We start from the raw sequence: 16,855 nt of genomic DNA on the forward strand, positions 1-16,855 counted from the left end.
CAATCATATACTCATATTTATGATTTCATACAAATTATTATGAAGCTATAAGAACCCAAAATAAAACGTCCACTGTGTAACCATGACTTCATCAACAGCCAGTCACAACTAAGAAGAGTCATATCTTCTGGGATGTAACGCAATGTAGTCCTTTGAAAGTCAACCGACGTTTCGGTGGAGCATGTCGCCTCCGTCTTCAGGATCGAAGAATAAGCGAAGCAAGAAACCTGCGTGAAAGCAGGTGCTAAGCAGAACAAGCTCTGAAGACGGAGCCGACATGTTCCTCCGAAACATAAATTGACTTTCAACAGACTACATGGCGTTGTACCCCAGAAAACAGAACTCTTCATAATCACAGGCGTGAGAACCTCGAATCCTACAATCACAACTAAACTAAAGAATTCGTACAGTAACGTGGAAGATGTGTAGGATTTGCTAATCGGAATGCGTGTGAGAAACTTCCAGTGGTTAAAGTGTAGATACCTTAGCGACGTAAAGCTGCGAACGTGTTTGGGATATTAACGCTGTGATTGTCCAGTACTGATTGAAATAAATTCAAACTGTGCACTTCTGTGGCTGTGCCATAAATACTGTTAGAATAAACCGTTGTTAACTCCGTGGTCTAGTAGTCAGCGTTCTTGGCTACAGATCTAGAGGTCCGGTTTCGATTCCCGGCACTACCAGATTCTTTTTCTGAGATGTAGTGGGTCTGAAACGGGGTTCACTCAGCCTCGTGATGATAATTGAACAGCTATTTCAAGCAAATAGCGGCTCCGGTCTAGAAAACTGAAATTAACGGCCGTGGGGATTCGTTGCGCTGACCACGCGACACCTTCTATCCGCAAAAGTTGACATTAAAACTTCGCCGACAAGCGGCGGTCGCTCGATCGGCATAGTTCGCTTGCGGACTAAAATCACGGAGTTTGCTTTTGTTTAACTCCGTATTCAGCATTAGCCGGTGGGTTCTATAGTGGGGACGGGGTGTGTTTTCTGTGTGGCCTGTACTGAACGTTTAAATATTATTTACATGAATTTTGGGGTTCAAAATATCCAGGTGAGTAAATGCATCGGGTTAAGCGCCCACACAGCCACACGGGCTGATTCCCCGTCCAAGGAATCCTACTGCATGCGTACGAGTATAGAATCAATTAACTGAAAAAGCAGCCGAGGCCCAACAACGTGCTGTAAAGCCATAATAATAATAATAATAATAATAATATATCGCTAATCAGGATTGTTGCATGCGCAGAGTAGAACGTGGAGAGGCAAGAGCAACATAATAAAATAGGCTCTGCCCACTTTGTGAGCTCGTTACAAAATTCAGCTTGTTTAATGAATTCAGTAACACACTGAAAAACTTTTAACGCCCATGTTCTGTCATTTTTACGCAACTCTTAATTGCCTAATGGGATTTGATTGTGGCCTCGGGACAAAAAGTTTTTCCGTGGGGGCACTATGTAAAATGCAGCTCATGTAAATTTTGGGATTACTGAGTTTTTGGACTTTGTCCATCGTCCAGTATTGTAATCGCTAGACCTAGTTCCAGTGACTGAGTATTTTTCTAATGGACTCATCAGAGTTAGAATTGACATAAAGTTTGCTTTACTCGTTCTTTCAGTTGCTGTTTGGGACAGTGTACTAGACAAAACTTTGGTTCCATGAATAGGCGATTTCCTTCCGGATGCTTAGTGAATTAATACAATATTAATACACTAGTCCGTATTACTATGGAATATGGTAGTAGAACTGGGATAGAAGTATATTAATTTGGGTTTATGTGTAAATTTAAATGTCACAACACCTACTGATACTAGAGCTGCAATAAAGCTATCCCTGTAATAGGCCACGTCGGCCCGTAGATTTGCGAGACGTCGAGAATCCCACATTTTCTAGACAGTCGGCTCACGGATGAAGTTGTCAGTGTTACCCGCAGGCCGGCCGCCCTTTACCCCCCACGAAGATTCGTGGTACTCATTTCTGTCAGAGGCTGAGTCGACTCCAGGGCCATAGTGCGGCTGGAAGAATTACCTCAATCGAAAAATCTAATGACCTCATCGGGAATTGAACCCGCGACCTTCCGGCTTGTAGCATAGTGTCTCAACCAACTACGCTACCGCGTGCCGCCAGATGTACAATTCATTATAGGAAATATTGTAAGTAACATTTAAAGCGAGTGAATGTTTTCAGTCAACTGTTGTGCAAGAATCGTAGTAAGGAGTGTATAATGTTCACTATTTTAGTTATTATATTTCACATGACCAATAATGACAGATAGCAACGTTAAGTATAACAAGTTACGAAAAACACGCATAGCGTAACAGCTTTGATGCATTCGCTATGTTCTTCCCTCTAGACTTACAATTCTTGAACATTAATATTTACCATCTCTTGTAAACACCGTCAAGCATGCGGATCAAAAAAAGCAAGGACTCCTATATGAAATTTGATCAAAATCTGTCCAAGGGTTCTCGAGTTACGAGATGACGCATCATAAATATTTGAATCGCTTAGTTATCTCGGTAGCCGTGAAACTCACGGGGAAAGTGTATTGGTTATAACGTATTCGCCTCAGTTCTCTCTACAATTTCTCTTCGAGATGTTTTTCGCAATCATAAATATTTAGCGAGTTATGCATGAGTTACGCTCGAGATGCGACAGAAACCGTGCATGCCTTAGTATAAAATACCATTTATTTTTGTTGCATTTTAATAAAATTTGAATTTAATGACACGTCAGAAAAATTCCCCAACAAATTATTATAAAATCCGTTGAGCGATTGTCGGGTTTTTGTATAGTCATTTAGGGAGAGACGCCGTAGTTCTAGCATTTCCGAAAGCATTAGCCGGATAGTGGCACTGTCTTGCAGGTAGCATTACTAAGGCAACCATGTGAAGGTTATTCCACTTTGAGCTTGAAAACGGCCAAGTGAGGTGTTGCTGAGCTGACTATGTTGCATTGCAAGCTCTTAGAATTGCGAGAAATTTGTGAATGGTCTACTTTGGCGTTGCATTCACAAGAAGAAAAGTCACACAAATAATTTGTCACAACTTCGCTACAAAACGGAAGATCTCGGATTCGACTCCTGATGAGGTCATTGAATTTTTCAATTGACCTAATCCTTCCAGGCGTACTATGGCCCTGGGGTCGATTCAGCCTCTAACAGAAATGAGTAGCAGGAATCTTCCAGGGGTAAAGGACGACGGATGCGTAAGGCTGACAATCTTACCGCCATCTATGAGCCGATTATCTAGAAAGTGTGAGAACCTCGACGTTTCACCACCCTATGGGCCTCCATGGTCCTTTACCTTTTTTATCAGTTCATTGTGCTATTTCCTATAACGTATTTCTACAGCAGAAGCAGTTCTCTTATATTGCCAGTCACGTGATGGAGTGCGGCATCTATCCTCCAAATTCAGGAGAGATTCCTCACTAAGATATCCCTGTATTTTGAAATGTGTTATTCTTGCAGGCATAAAGTACAAATGTGATGTTCATATGTCCTTCAGATTACAAGAGCTGTGAAATGCACGAAGAGATGAGGTTAGTCGACTGAAGAGATGTTGCAGGAAGCACTGATAAGAATACAAGCTCGGGAAATCGGATAGAGGGAGGCAGAATGATGTTATGGTATCTCTGAGAGGAGTTTCTGTCGTCGATTTGCAACTGCGAACTTTAAAAACGCCTGGTCTTTGTCCTCAAGGCGCTCTTGGTCAGCAAACAAGAAACGATAGGTGAAGCATATTCAGTGATTAGTAACTGCAAGCTTTGCACCCAGCATACAGACTTGAGACAGGTAGCATGTCAGTTTGTATGAAAGTTGAGTGTCAGTCGCAGATTTCCGCACCAGCAAGACATGGCGGGTTTCGCTTCGCTTTGTTCATCCCTTGAACGAAAGTCGGAAGTTTCTGTTACGGAGGCGGAGGGACTGTTGTTTACCAGAACACGAGCAATAAACAGAGAAGACGGTCACAGATTTTTTAAATTGTCATAAACCGTTCTGAACGAAGACAGTCACCATACCAGCATCTAAGCATATTCAGTGTTGAAAAATTCGGTATTCAGCTAATAAACAAACCCTGAAATGTAAGATTTGAGGCTTTCACGGCGGTGACTATGAAGAAAGCAGTCTTCTGGGATTTGGCACCGTGTATAAGTGGTGTTAACCGACGTTTCGGAGGAACGTATCGCNCTGAAATGTTCTAGCAAAGAAGGGGGTCAGAGATATGCACGTTCCTACGTCTTGCGCCGTTAGCCGTTTCGCTGCGTATTACATATTTTCTCACCAGTTTCCTAAAATAATAGTCTTAAGGCAAAAACATAAAAAGAAAAAGAACAACAAAATGCATTTCCATATCTCAGAGCATGAATTGGATGTTGCAACGAAAGGAGATAATTATTCCTTGACGTGGGGTAGAGTCGAATGTCGCATTATACCTTAATGGATACTTTTTCGACTTCAGTCGAATATCACAGCAATAGGGTTAGAGTAATAGTCGCTCTTTATTCTGACAATTAAACAACGCCCATAGGTAGAGGAAGATGACAGAGGTGCTAATCTCTACGGGCTGGAGTGTCACGGAACAGTTTTTCTTTCTGTGATAATGACATGCGCACAAAGTGCACGTATGTAGCGAGGAGTCGGCTTCAGAGCGACATATCTTGTCCATAGACTCGGAAGCGGTACAGGCATTCAAATTGTTTTCCAGAGGCCTAGAAGTTGGCTCAATTGTGAGCTATTTTTCGAAGTTTGTCAATTGAAAATAGGCTGTTTGGTCTTTTAACCTTATGTAGTGGAAGTATGAGATATGAAGTCACAGATGATATAACAATATTTCAAAATATTTGATTCTTTGGTTAGTAAAATACAATGTATCAAAATCTTTTTTTTTGTAATTCTAATTCGCTTAGTGGGGGGTGGAGTCTAACTGGGTCCACTCGGCACGGCGGCCACTGATTGGCCTATTGTAGCCTGCCCCGGGTGATTATGATGATGGAGAATTTGGTGGAATGAAGATTGGCAGGGGAAACCGAAGTACTCGGAGAAAATCCGCCCCAGCGCCACTTTGTCCACCACAAATCCCACTTGACCAGATCCCGGGATTGAACCCGGGCCTCCGCGTTGGGAAGCCAGCGACTAACCGCTTGAGCTATGGCCCAGCCTATCAGAACCTTAGATTGTTTAGCATCCAGTGATTGTGAGAATAATCATGCATTGACTTTTTCAAACAATTTTAGAGGATGTGATGGTAACCTATTAGAACACACTAGCACAGCCTTATTCTGGAGGGATAGAACAGAAGACAAAACCATTTAAATTGGGACAAGTAGGACATTCATCAGGACACAAATCAGGCACGTCTCAAATATACTCACACATGTTTCCGCTGCACTATTATCTGCTCGATTAGAAGTTCTAAAATGAAATGTCTTTTAAAAATAGCTTGTGTTATTGCGCCATTTAGGTTGTAATATCCTCCAGGCCCGTTGCATAATCGGCTGTCAGTTCCCATATGTCTGCTGTCAGCACGTATAGCTTAAGTAACTACACAATTAGCTGGACAAACGCCGAGGTAGGGCGACAAGATTCGTTTGGGTTTAGCAGTGTGTGACTTATCAAATAAGAATGTGTGAGGTAATATTTGGGCGGTGTTATTTTCTGAAGATTCCAAGAAACTTGGCAAGCCTTCATATGTTTTGGTCGCCATTTCGAAGCACTTGGGGAATTCAAGTGTAGGTCGAAACACGAGAGGACAGCAACCTCGATCAGAGTTTGAATATCCGAAAGGGTTGCCGGATAAGACACTCCCGTGGCTATATTCTGTCCTCGTCGCGGAAAGGGATTTCATGTGTGGTTCCTCCTCAGTAGCAGTAAGAGCGATATGATGATGTTACTGATTACAGATTGAAAAACATCTGTCATTAACTCCGGTAAAAATCTGCTTTACCCGACGAATATTATAATAATACTCGTACAGGTAAGGAGCGGCATCGTCATGTGACCATCATCATGTTCATTATCATCATTATTATCATCGTTGTCATCTTCAAACTCTCAAAGAGTCCGGCCTAGGCTATAGACTTATCTCTTAAACAGTTTTTCTTGCTTCCTTATTTCGGCTGATCTGCGTTGGATCGTTCACATGGTGGCTCTGTATTCTGTCAGTGTGATAAATAATTCATTTCTGCATTTCAAAAATTTTTTCGATATAGATTCCTTTTGGATTTCATTCGAAATATGATGGTTCATTTTGCGGGGCTTTCTCGTATATTTTGCTCTTCGTCTCAATATGTTTATCTGAGCAGTTGCTATTCTGGTCTTTGATCTTTATTGTGGAGGTTTTTACACGAAAAAATGTGAGAGCAAATTTGTTATACATTTTTGTTCAAGAAATTAGAAGGCATAAAAATTCAGTTAGGAAAAACAATCCCGAGTGGTGTACACCATCGTCAGAACCTTTTAGTATCTAATGGTATGCAGTGTCTGAATATTTAATCTTTGTAATAAATTAACACAGTTACCTGTATATTGAATATTCTGCAAAAAGAGTCTATTGTATGCGCCAAAGTTCATTAGAGTCTGTAACCATATTAGCGTTCCATACAACGGAAGCACATTCAAGCTTACCTGTAGATCTGATCAAAGATGAATATAGTATCACTAGTTTTAATTAATTTGCTTAGTGGGGGGGTGGAGTCCAACTGGGTCCACTCGGCACGGCGGCCACTAATTGGCCTATTGTAGCCTGCCCCGGGTGATTATGATGATGGAGAATTTGGTGGAACGAAGATTAGCAGGGGAAACCGAAGTACTCGGAGGAAACCCGCCCAAGCACCAGTTTGTCCACCACAAATCCCTCTTGACCAGACCCGGGATCGAACCCGGGTCGCCGCGGTGGGAAGCCAGCGANGTGTCCAGTGCCTTGGAAGCCCTGTACTGGTGGGCCTATCTGTGCTTTACATTCCACTGAATCTCCAGTTATCTTGATGTTTGGCTCCAGTGTTTCTGCTGAACTCTTGTCTAAATCTTTGCTGCTCCTAGATGAAGACAACGCGTGGTGCTGTGGCTTGCTCTAGAACTGAAGTCTCGCTCGGTTGAACAGAGCGAAGAACGCAATGAACTCTGCGTGTGCGGAGGAGTTGCTGGGCGGGTGGGGGAAGCGGACGAGAGATTTATTCTAGCAGGGCGGTTGCTCTAAATTAGAACTTTATGTTTTTTCTTAGTAGAGATATTTTTAAGTTTTACAGAACAGTAAAGCCTCTGTAAAATATTCATGGAGGTTTTATTACGATCATTCTAGAAATAAAGTCCTGTGTGCGCAGTATCTGTTCTGTTAAGTTATAAGAATGGTCCAGGAAGTATCGTCTACGATCATTGAACGTTGTGCAACGTTGTATTATAGTAATTAACAATCAGTGCGGGTTAAACTGTATCCAATAGAAGAGATGACATTTAAGCCTCGCTTTTTGCCATGAAACAGGCGAATCATCTCTATTGCAGCATAGCTCAAAATCTGACTGTGGGAGCTAGTTTATTCGAGTTTATATTTCAATAGCCTTCTTCCATAGATTCCGGTTTAGCCTACGTTCCTTACTTTAAAAAAATAAAATTCCGGTTATAAGATTACCTTGCTGTCTATGTGCCTCTGTCTCTATGCCTATCCCCCTATTAACATTTGAATGGCTGAATCATTCTTTATTAAACTAGGCTTATTACATTACATCTGATCCTATCTCAACAATGTAATTCATAAATCTCATCCATCAGTAATGCCAACATTAAGCGGCCTCCGTAGTCTAGGGGTAACGTTCCCACCTCATGACTCAAGGAATTTTTATGGGCGGAAAAATTCAGGGAACAAGTCCTCCGGGAGGGACTTTAAGCCGTGGGTCCCGTGTCGTACATTTACGGAACGTAAAAGATCCTCATGTCTCTAGGAGACCTCTGAACAAAATTAGGCAAAAAGTTTCCCGCCCAAGTAGTTTCCAATGCCTCCGGTAGATGGGGAAGTTATCGGGTACCACTGCCAGAAGAGGGCCGACCTCGCTGGCAGAAAGGGGAGATAGCGAGCACCAGTACCGGTAGGTTATGGCGACATTAGAAATTAAAGGAGGACGTACAATAGACTACTAGTCGCGGTGCATGGGGAAAGCCACCCCCTCTAATACTGAATAACTGAATGCCAACATTACAGCCTCTCAATTTTCTGAAGAAAAATCTTAATCTTGCTTGAACGTCTGTACCGATCATAACGAAACTTATTCATTCCTGTCAGTTATTAGGCGTCTCACATGCAGCTTGTTTTTTAAAGCCTTCAAAATTATTAAAGGTTTCAAAAGCAAGTTGCACGCGAGACGGCTAATAACTAGCAGGAACAAATAAGCGATATGCAGAAGGATGCTGTGATCCAATATTCATGAAACCTGATATGTGTATCATACCACATGTAGCCATCTCAACGACCCTTTATAAATCCTTTCAATTAATAATACCAACATTACAACCTCTCAAATTATTGCTATAATAACCGTAATGTTACTTAAATGCCTGAACTGATCGTCATGTAACTTGATACATATATCCTGCCACCTGAGCCAGTTTCAGCGCTTACATCATAAATCCCAAACACTATAGCCTCTCAAATTGTTGGGGTAATACCATTAATATTACTCGAATGCCTAGACCGATCGTCATGAGACTTGGTGTGTATTTGTCATACCATCTGACGTCATCCCAACGACATACATCACCAATCCTTCACATTAGTAGTACCACTATTGCAGCCTCTCAGACTGCCGAGGTAAAAGTAAAGTAAAGTAGAGTAAAGCTATCCCTGCACCAGGCCGTGAAGGCCAATAGGGTTGTGAGACGTTGAGGGTCACACATTATCCAGACAGTCGGCTAAAAGATGGCGGTAAGGTTGTCAGCCTTACGCGCCGGCCGCGCTTTACTCCCCTGGAAAATTATTTAATTAATTCCTGGTACTCATTTATGTTAGAGGCTGAGTCGACCCCAGGGCCATAATGCGGTCGGAAGGATTAGATCAATTGAAAAAAATCCAATGATCTCATCGGGACCTGAACCCGCGACCTTCCGGCTTGTGGCATAGCCCGTCAACCAACAACGCTACCGCGTGCCCCTCAGACTGCCGAGGTAATTACCTTAATTGTACCTGAGTGTCCAAACCATTCTTCATTAAACTTTGTAGGTATACCATGACATCTGAGGCCATTTCAACGGTGCAATACTTCTGTGATTGCGTGTCTTATACTTAGTATAACACACGCAGTCACAGGAGCAAGACACAACACAAATACAAAGAATACTCCGATAGAAGGAGATAGGTGTGACTCGCGTATTGAGATACGACATAAGGATGACAAATCCTGAACAGTTTTAATATTTTTAATATTTAAAATTTATCAATATATGTGACGAATATATATTTTGATTATTTTAGTATAAAGACAACAGGGCATGCAATGAAATAGTTCGACGTACATCGAAAAACACCTGAAGATGGCACTTTAGTGCTGAAACATGTAGTGCAGGAGAGAAGAGTAAGGTGAATAAATGTATGCACTGTAAGACGGTCAGAATAAATCATGGAAACAGGGCATTACTGAGATAAAATCGGTAACGTCCACTAGAAATAATGACTTCATTAACTGCTAATGACAAGAAAGGCAAAAGAAATTGTTTATCATTAAAAAGAATGTGTGTAATGCTCTACGTAGGTAACAGTTATGTCACTGACATGTGGTTATGACAGAATCGAATTAATTAACCGTTATAATACATTCATTTGCCTACAAGAACCTGGTGGGATGGACTTAGTATCTTGCGTGTGTGTTTTGAATTAGCAAGTTTTTGCAGTCTACGTGCTAGGGGACAAAACAGAACAATACAGAAATTTGAAGAATTCCGTCTTCTGGGATGTGGCGCCGTGTAGATGGAAGATGGAAGCGATGCGTTCCTCCGAAACGTCGGTTTACGCAATATCTACACGGCGCCACATCCCAGAAGACGGCATTCTTCATAGTCACTGCCGTGAAAACCTCGGATCTTAGATGCAGATATTTGATATTTACACTTTTTATTTGGCACTAATTTCGCCGACAAGCGGCGGTCGTTCTGTCGGTATAGTTCGCTTGCGGACTAAAATCACGGAGTTTTATGAATGTTGACTTCGGAGATAAGCAGAATGAAGAGTTAAACATTTCTGGTTACTTATGTCTATTTTGCTTCTGATGTTTTCCATATCAGGCGATGATGCACTTAGAAACATTCTTAATTCTTGAATGAAAACTTGGGAGAGCTACTGTACAGGTAATTTAGTGTGCATTTATAATTAACTTTTGAATTGCAAATTATTTTTCATACCATCTCAGATATTTTCTGTCTGCCATTAACTTTACAACGGACGTACTAGATAAAAGGTAATGTGAAACTTAGTTCTGAATAACGTCGACAAGTCTCATAAATTCATTACCAGGACTCGTTTCAGGTTTAACCGCATGTTTAAAATTCTCTTCTGAGTCTAATTTAATTATTCATAGCTTACTTAACAGCGCCGTCTGTAGCTCTGGCTCTGTAGCGTCAGTGGTTATGTTGATTGATACATTCATTCATCAATGGCTCTACAGGCCGTTCTTGGGCCCTGGCCTCTTCGTCAGTGTCGTAATCTTTTTTTTACACAGACGGTAGGACTCCTTTGACTAGTGATCAGCCCGTCGCAAGGCCGCTACCTACTCACGGGACAACACAAAAAACAGAAAAAACGCACACACAGACATCCGTGCCTTGAGTGGGTTTCGAACCCACGATCGCAGCGTTCGATGCCTCAGATCGCGCAACCACCGTGATTTGCGATTATGTTGATTACTGAATAAGTAATTGGAAACGATGGGGCGATCGTGGCCTGACTTCAAGTTATTATCCCGGTATTTTCCTGGAGGAACTCAGAAAAGACACAACATACTTTATTTTCCCCTCCCTTGGCACTACAGCCCCAGTGGGCCTAGGCCTACCTCCATGAACTCCGTTCACTTCGGTTTTTCTCGATCTTACACATACGGTAGGACTCCTTGGGCGGGTGATCAGCTCGTCGCAAGGCCTCAACCTGTAGACAAACACAGAAAAACGCACACAAACATGCATGCCCTGAGTGGGATTCGAACCCACGATCCCGGCTTCCGAGCGAGCGAAGACAGTGCATGCCTTAGACCGCTCGGCTACCGTGACCGGCACAACATACTTTACTTGACCAAATAGACCTACATTTTTGTGCCTTGGCTACTAAGGAAGAGCTTGATGAGCCTTCAAGTACAGTGCGGTCGCATTTTATGCGAATTTTAAATAGTGCGAAAAAAGTAAAGCTATCGCTGTAACAGGCCGTTAACGCCCATAGGGTTGTGAGATGTCGAGGCTCCTATATTTTTCTAGAGAGTCGGCTCATAGATGGCGGTAAGGTTGTGAGCCTTACAAGCCGGCCGCCTTTTACCCCTCCCCCCCCCACGAAAATTCCTGGTACTCATTTCTGTTAGAGGTTAAGTCGACCCCAGGGCCATAATGCGGCTGGAAGGATTAGGCAAATTGAAAATATCCACCTCATCGGGACTCGAACCCGCGACCTTCCGGTTTGTAGCATAGTGCCTCTATCAACTACGTTACCGCGCGCCCCTTAAATAGTGCGGTACAATATATATAGGTATATATATATAAAGTCTCACTTTATGCGGAGAGCTTGAAATAATGCGAATCCTAAACAATTCAACAGTATCCCCATACTCGTACCCGTATGTGTTTCAGAACTTGTCTTGAATTAGGCGAGTTTTGATTTATGCGAGGTCTTCAGGGACGCATCCTCACATAAGCGACTGCACCATATATTTTTTCTCAGCAGGACTGACGGAATGAAGGAGCGCAAAGCAGGTACCACAGATGTTTCTGAGGTGAAACATTTGTGGTACCTGCTTTGCTCCGATGTTTCGGAGCGACATGTATCATCCATCGTCAAGGTTGAAGAATGAGCCAGACAAGAAATTAGCATTAAGCAGTTAGCAAGCAGAGCTTGAATATGAAGGCGTCATATTCTGCCGAAACGTCGGATGACACGGTGTTATATCCCACAATATATTACTTTTTATTTTAAGTTTCAGTTCGTATTGATCTTACTTTTCCCCTTCATTCCTTTGTACTCCGTAGATGTACTCGTGGATGTGTGGAAGCGTGTCTGATCTATTTTAACGGACTCGTTCTGTCCAGGAGACGTTTCAGGAAGGTGGCTAGATAAAGAATGATTTGACTGGCCTTGGAGAGGAAGCGAGAAGAAAACACGGTGGGATGTTCCCCAGAATATCTGGTTGTCATGACGACAGCATTCAGTGCATAAGAACGTGACGCGCATCTTTAAGTTACAGAATTCACAAATATTTGTGTTATAACACGACGTCTGCCTTTCTTATTCATTGTGCCGTTAGTCTTGGCGAAAATGAAGAGAGTATCGACTTTGCTTATAGTACGAGTAGAATGTTCGTGCCATGAATAAATATACTTACAGAAGTACTTGTGCTTTGTAGGATGTATACCCTGTGTCACATATCGGGCTACGATTTCTTTCTGGAACGTCCCTATATATCCTGACCGTGGTAAACCACATTGTTAGGCCGCGCCATAGCTCAAGCGGTTAGTCGCTGGCTTACCACCGCGGTGGCCCGGGTTCGAGCCCGGGTCTGGTCACATGGGATATGTGGCGGACAAAATGGCTCTGGGGCAGGATTTCTCCGAGTACTTCGGTTTCCCCTGCCAATCTTCATACCACCAAATTCTCCATCATTATAAACACCCGAGGCAGGTACAATAGGCCATTCAGTGGCCGACATGCCGAGTGGACCCAGCTGGGCTTCACCCCCCACTATTCCAATTTTTAAAAACCCACATTCTTGAATTACATTACGACGTGTTAAGCTCAATTCATATGTTAGTTACCGCCTTTGTAACCCAATTAAAATTGTGAAACAGATTGGCTCTCCGATAACATGCTGGAATAACTTTATGGAGGTATTCTCACTGAAGTTTTCGTGGTTGTTCTCAGATTCTCTAGACAGTTATCGGTGTATTGAATTAAATTAGATCATAACTGCTTCCTTCCTTATGTAGCTAAATCCGCAGGTCATTATAAAAGATTATGCACTCCGTGCAGTGTGATTGATAAATGTTCTCTTCTTTTTCCTTTTCATCTTTCATCCGTGACATGTTTCGGTCTGAGAAACCATCATCAGAAGGACTTATCACTACAAGCGGAAACAATGTGTTTGGTCAATATCAATACATACATACAATATCATTACAATGTCATGAATATGAAATCTGAGCCTTTAACAACTACAGCGATATGCCTGAATACTCTATTAAAATATTTATAAATTTTTATAATTAGCTTATTTACAAGTGTGATTTAAGAAACTTTGTTAAAATTTAGAACCAATTTGTTTCGTGTACTTTATACTGCCTTTGTTTATAGGTAGATGATTGTTGCATGACGGACAGGACTCTTTAGTGTCGTCCTGTTTTTCGAGCCCCGCTTTTATAACACTGCTAGTTTGACGGGCCAGGATGAACCAAACACAAGTTTTTATTATTATGCCGAAGTTCGCAGTTGATTGGGTGGTATCACTGCTTAGTGTTCCTAGGTTCTAACCTAGGCCCGGATACTGGCTATCCTTCCACAGTTTCTCAAGACAAATGACTAGATAGATCTCAAAATAGGCAACAACCATTTCCTTCCACATTCTTCCTAGATAATCATTTAATCTACCCTTCGACGCGAAGTAGTCTGAGCTACTGACATCTTTTTCGCATGGATCATGAATAAATAAACAAATAAAGGTCGTTATAAACAGCATTGTCCGGCGATTTTTTTTTTTGCTTTGAATAACCTCTAAATTTTATGCCCGGTCGTTAAATAACTTAGGAATAAATAATTTACGTAAGGAGGTACTAAAAGGAGCAATAAACCAGTTTAAGTGATCCTTCAAACAGGAGTGTAACTGCGCCATGTTGCATTATTGCCCCAACTGGGGGAAAGTCTTTCAAAATCACAGGTGGAACTCGTGCCAAAATACATAGATATGACTGTTACTTCTCACAGGAGCAATGAGGCGCTTTTAGATCGTCAGGGTGGGGTGTGGAGGGGGAGAGGGAGGTTGTTGGTGTCGTCGACGGCTCTGAAGTCTATCTAGTCTGTGAGAACCTCGGCTAGAAGAAGGGATCTGTTTGGAAGCGTAGAATTGTCCCCAATTTACCACACCCTTGCCCTTGTCTCTGCCTTACCTACACCCAACCATGGCCGCGAGTGGAGAAACTGGTAACATCATTACCACATATGTAATCCTGGTCGTTCTTCTGTTTGCCCTGTGGATACTCTACGCTGGACTGTTATAAACGTTCATGAGCGCATCATCAACGGTAAGTTTTCGCGACTACGTTGAAGCTCTGTTTTTGCTTATTTCCAATGACTTCACAGATACGCTAAAACTTAAAAATTATGCTTTATCGGATGTCTTTTATTTGTTACTGACTTGACTGAAGACTTTTAAGTTGTATGATCTTTGGTTTCTATAGTTCCGAATACACATGCAGCACCTGCACAGATGTCGCGCGTTTCCTACTGTGGAGTTATTCGGTGAAACTAGTAGATTCTCACATTACTGGTACTTAACGGATTTGCGTTTAAAAATATCTGTGGTCGCTCACTTCATGATCATCCAATATTCATAATTCCTTATTTCTGAATACTGAATCGTGTTCAAGCATCCCGTAGATTAGTATAAATAACATGGAATTTTGACTTCTCGTGGGATGATGCTATAAACTTATCGGAATTACTCAAAACAAGCTGAAATTTACTAGGATCATAATATTGGCACCGTCACCGTAAAACTAGTGGCAATGTTTCAGCATTTATAAACAAGAAAAAAAGCTGTTTGCTCCAACATCATTTCCCTTATACTGTCGGTAGTGTATCTGGTATTATTCTAGCGACATTTCTTACTCCTCTGCTAAGTTGCTTATTGTTTGTTTTTGTTTGATTCGCATACTGAAACGCTTTCATCAAATGTTTTCCATTTATGAATACGCTCTCAGACATAGCGGTCCGTAGTTGCCATCAGGACGTAATCATTAATGATCCATTTAATGAGATGTAATGCCACTTTCAATAAACTGCTTGTTCTGGATATAGTTTCTGCAAATTCTGCTTTCCTAGGCATTCAAAATTAAGAGAAGGAGTGGTGTGGATAATGTGGGGAGAGGTTGCAGGAATTACTTCAGGGCTGCAGCTATAATGTTCAAATTTACTGCGTATGTTCCTTGAAATGGAGTGTTAGCGAATAGACGTACAAAGAGTGTTTTGTGATAACTTACTTATACGATATGTCTGCACTTCAGACTACTGCATATTTTACCTTCCTCGGCATTGCTATGGGAAGAAGGGCAGCCATAACTTATCGTTCTAGATTGAACGTGATTCTACTGTAAATAATCGATCTGCTGGCTCGCTGCAGTCTAGCTTAGGCATGAAAAATACCGTCTTCTGGGATGTGGCGCCCTGTAGATCTTCTGTGAACCGACGTTTCGTAGGAATATATCGCCTCCATCTTCAGGGTAGAAAAATCGGCGAGCGAGGAATCAGCGTGAGCAGGTGGCTACTCACGTTGATTGTGATGCGGCTTAACTACAATATTGTTAGTGCTGTAATTATATTGGTTATTGCTAATGCACCTTACAGATTATATTTACATTTCATATAGCCGAGCGGTCTAAGGCATGTACTGTCTTCGCTCGCTTGTAAACCGGGATCGTGCGTTCGAATCCCACTCAGGGCATGGATGTTTAGTTTGTGTGTGTGCGTTTTTCTGTGTTTGTGTATAGGTAGAGGCCTTGCGACGATCTGATCACCCGCCCAAGGAGTCCTACCGAATGGCTAAGCTCTAGAAAAGCCGAAGTGAACTGAGAAGTTCATGGAGGTAGGCCTAGGCCCACTGGGGCTGTAGTGCCAAGAAAAAAATATATAGTTGTAATGTATACGCATGTTGTTAAGGATGCTGATGGGCTGAGGGTTTTGTTGCTAATATTATCACATTAACTACAAAGAAAGAAAACCATGGTAAAGTAAATCAAAGTGTACCGCGATGTACATATGTACAATATACTCGGAAAATGTGTATCAGTGCTCATCTTTTGATGCTGAAAGAAAAACTAACCAACTAATCAAACAGTCACGATATTTAGCGTGCATCCCGCAATGAAAAAATCTTAAGATTTTAAAACATTACATTTTTATGGGGGGGGGCACGCGGTAGCGTAGTTGGTTGAGACACTATACTACGGGCCGGAAGATCGCGGGTTCGAGTCCCGATGAGGTGGATATTTCAATTTACCTAATCCTTTCAGTCGCATTATGGCTCTGGGGTGGGCTCAGCCTCTTACGGAAATACGTACCAGGAATCATCCTGGGGGATAAAGAGCGGCCGGCGCGTAATGGTGACAGCCTTACCGCCATCTGTGAGCCGATTGTCTAGAAAATATGGGAACGTTACAGGGATAGGTTTACGTTTTTATTTACCTTAGAACGCTGTCATTTTTGAACTGCTATCAGAGTTATATAAATATCCAGGATATACTTTTAATAACATTATTATGTGGAATACGTTTATCTGTAAGGCGCCATTATGACTGATCAAGGCCGAAACATGTGGCCGAAAAATATAGTCACCTTCTATAGGACTTGGATGAAGTCAATGTAGAACACTGCTTGTTCTGTAGCTACGAAACAGTACAGAAAGTCGGTGGGTA

The 16,855-nt window shown here is 42.0% G+C and overlaps 1 protein-coding gene across 4 annotated transcripts in view; it reads left to right on the plus strand.

Moving 5' to 3' along the window:
• LOC111865374 (ligand of Numb protein X 2) overlaps positions 1–16,855 on the plus strand; it is a 597,517-nt gene that overhangs the window by 105,182 nt on the left and 475,480 nt on the right. Inside the window, exon 1 of one of the 4 annotated variants that reach the window (XM_023853344.1) lies at positions 14,227–14,467. The exons of the other annotated variants lie outside the window; for them this stretch is intronic. The gene's annotated coding sequence lies outside the window, so the exon portion shown is untranslated. Of the gene's footprint in view, positions 1–14,226; positions 14,468–16,855 lie in introns of those variants that run through there. 4 annotated transcript variants of the gene reach the window in all.

The sequence above is a fragment of the Cryptotermes secundus genome, unplaced genomic scaffold (assembly GCF_002891405.2).
Source record: "Cryptotermes secundus unplaced genomic scaffold, Csec_1.0 scaffold164, whole genome shotgun sequence".
Lineage (NCBI taxonomy): Eukaryota > Metazoa > Arthropoda > Insecta > Blattodea > Kalotermitidae > Cryptotermes > Cryptotermes secundus.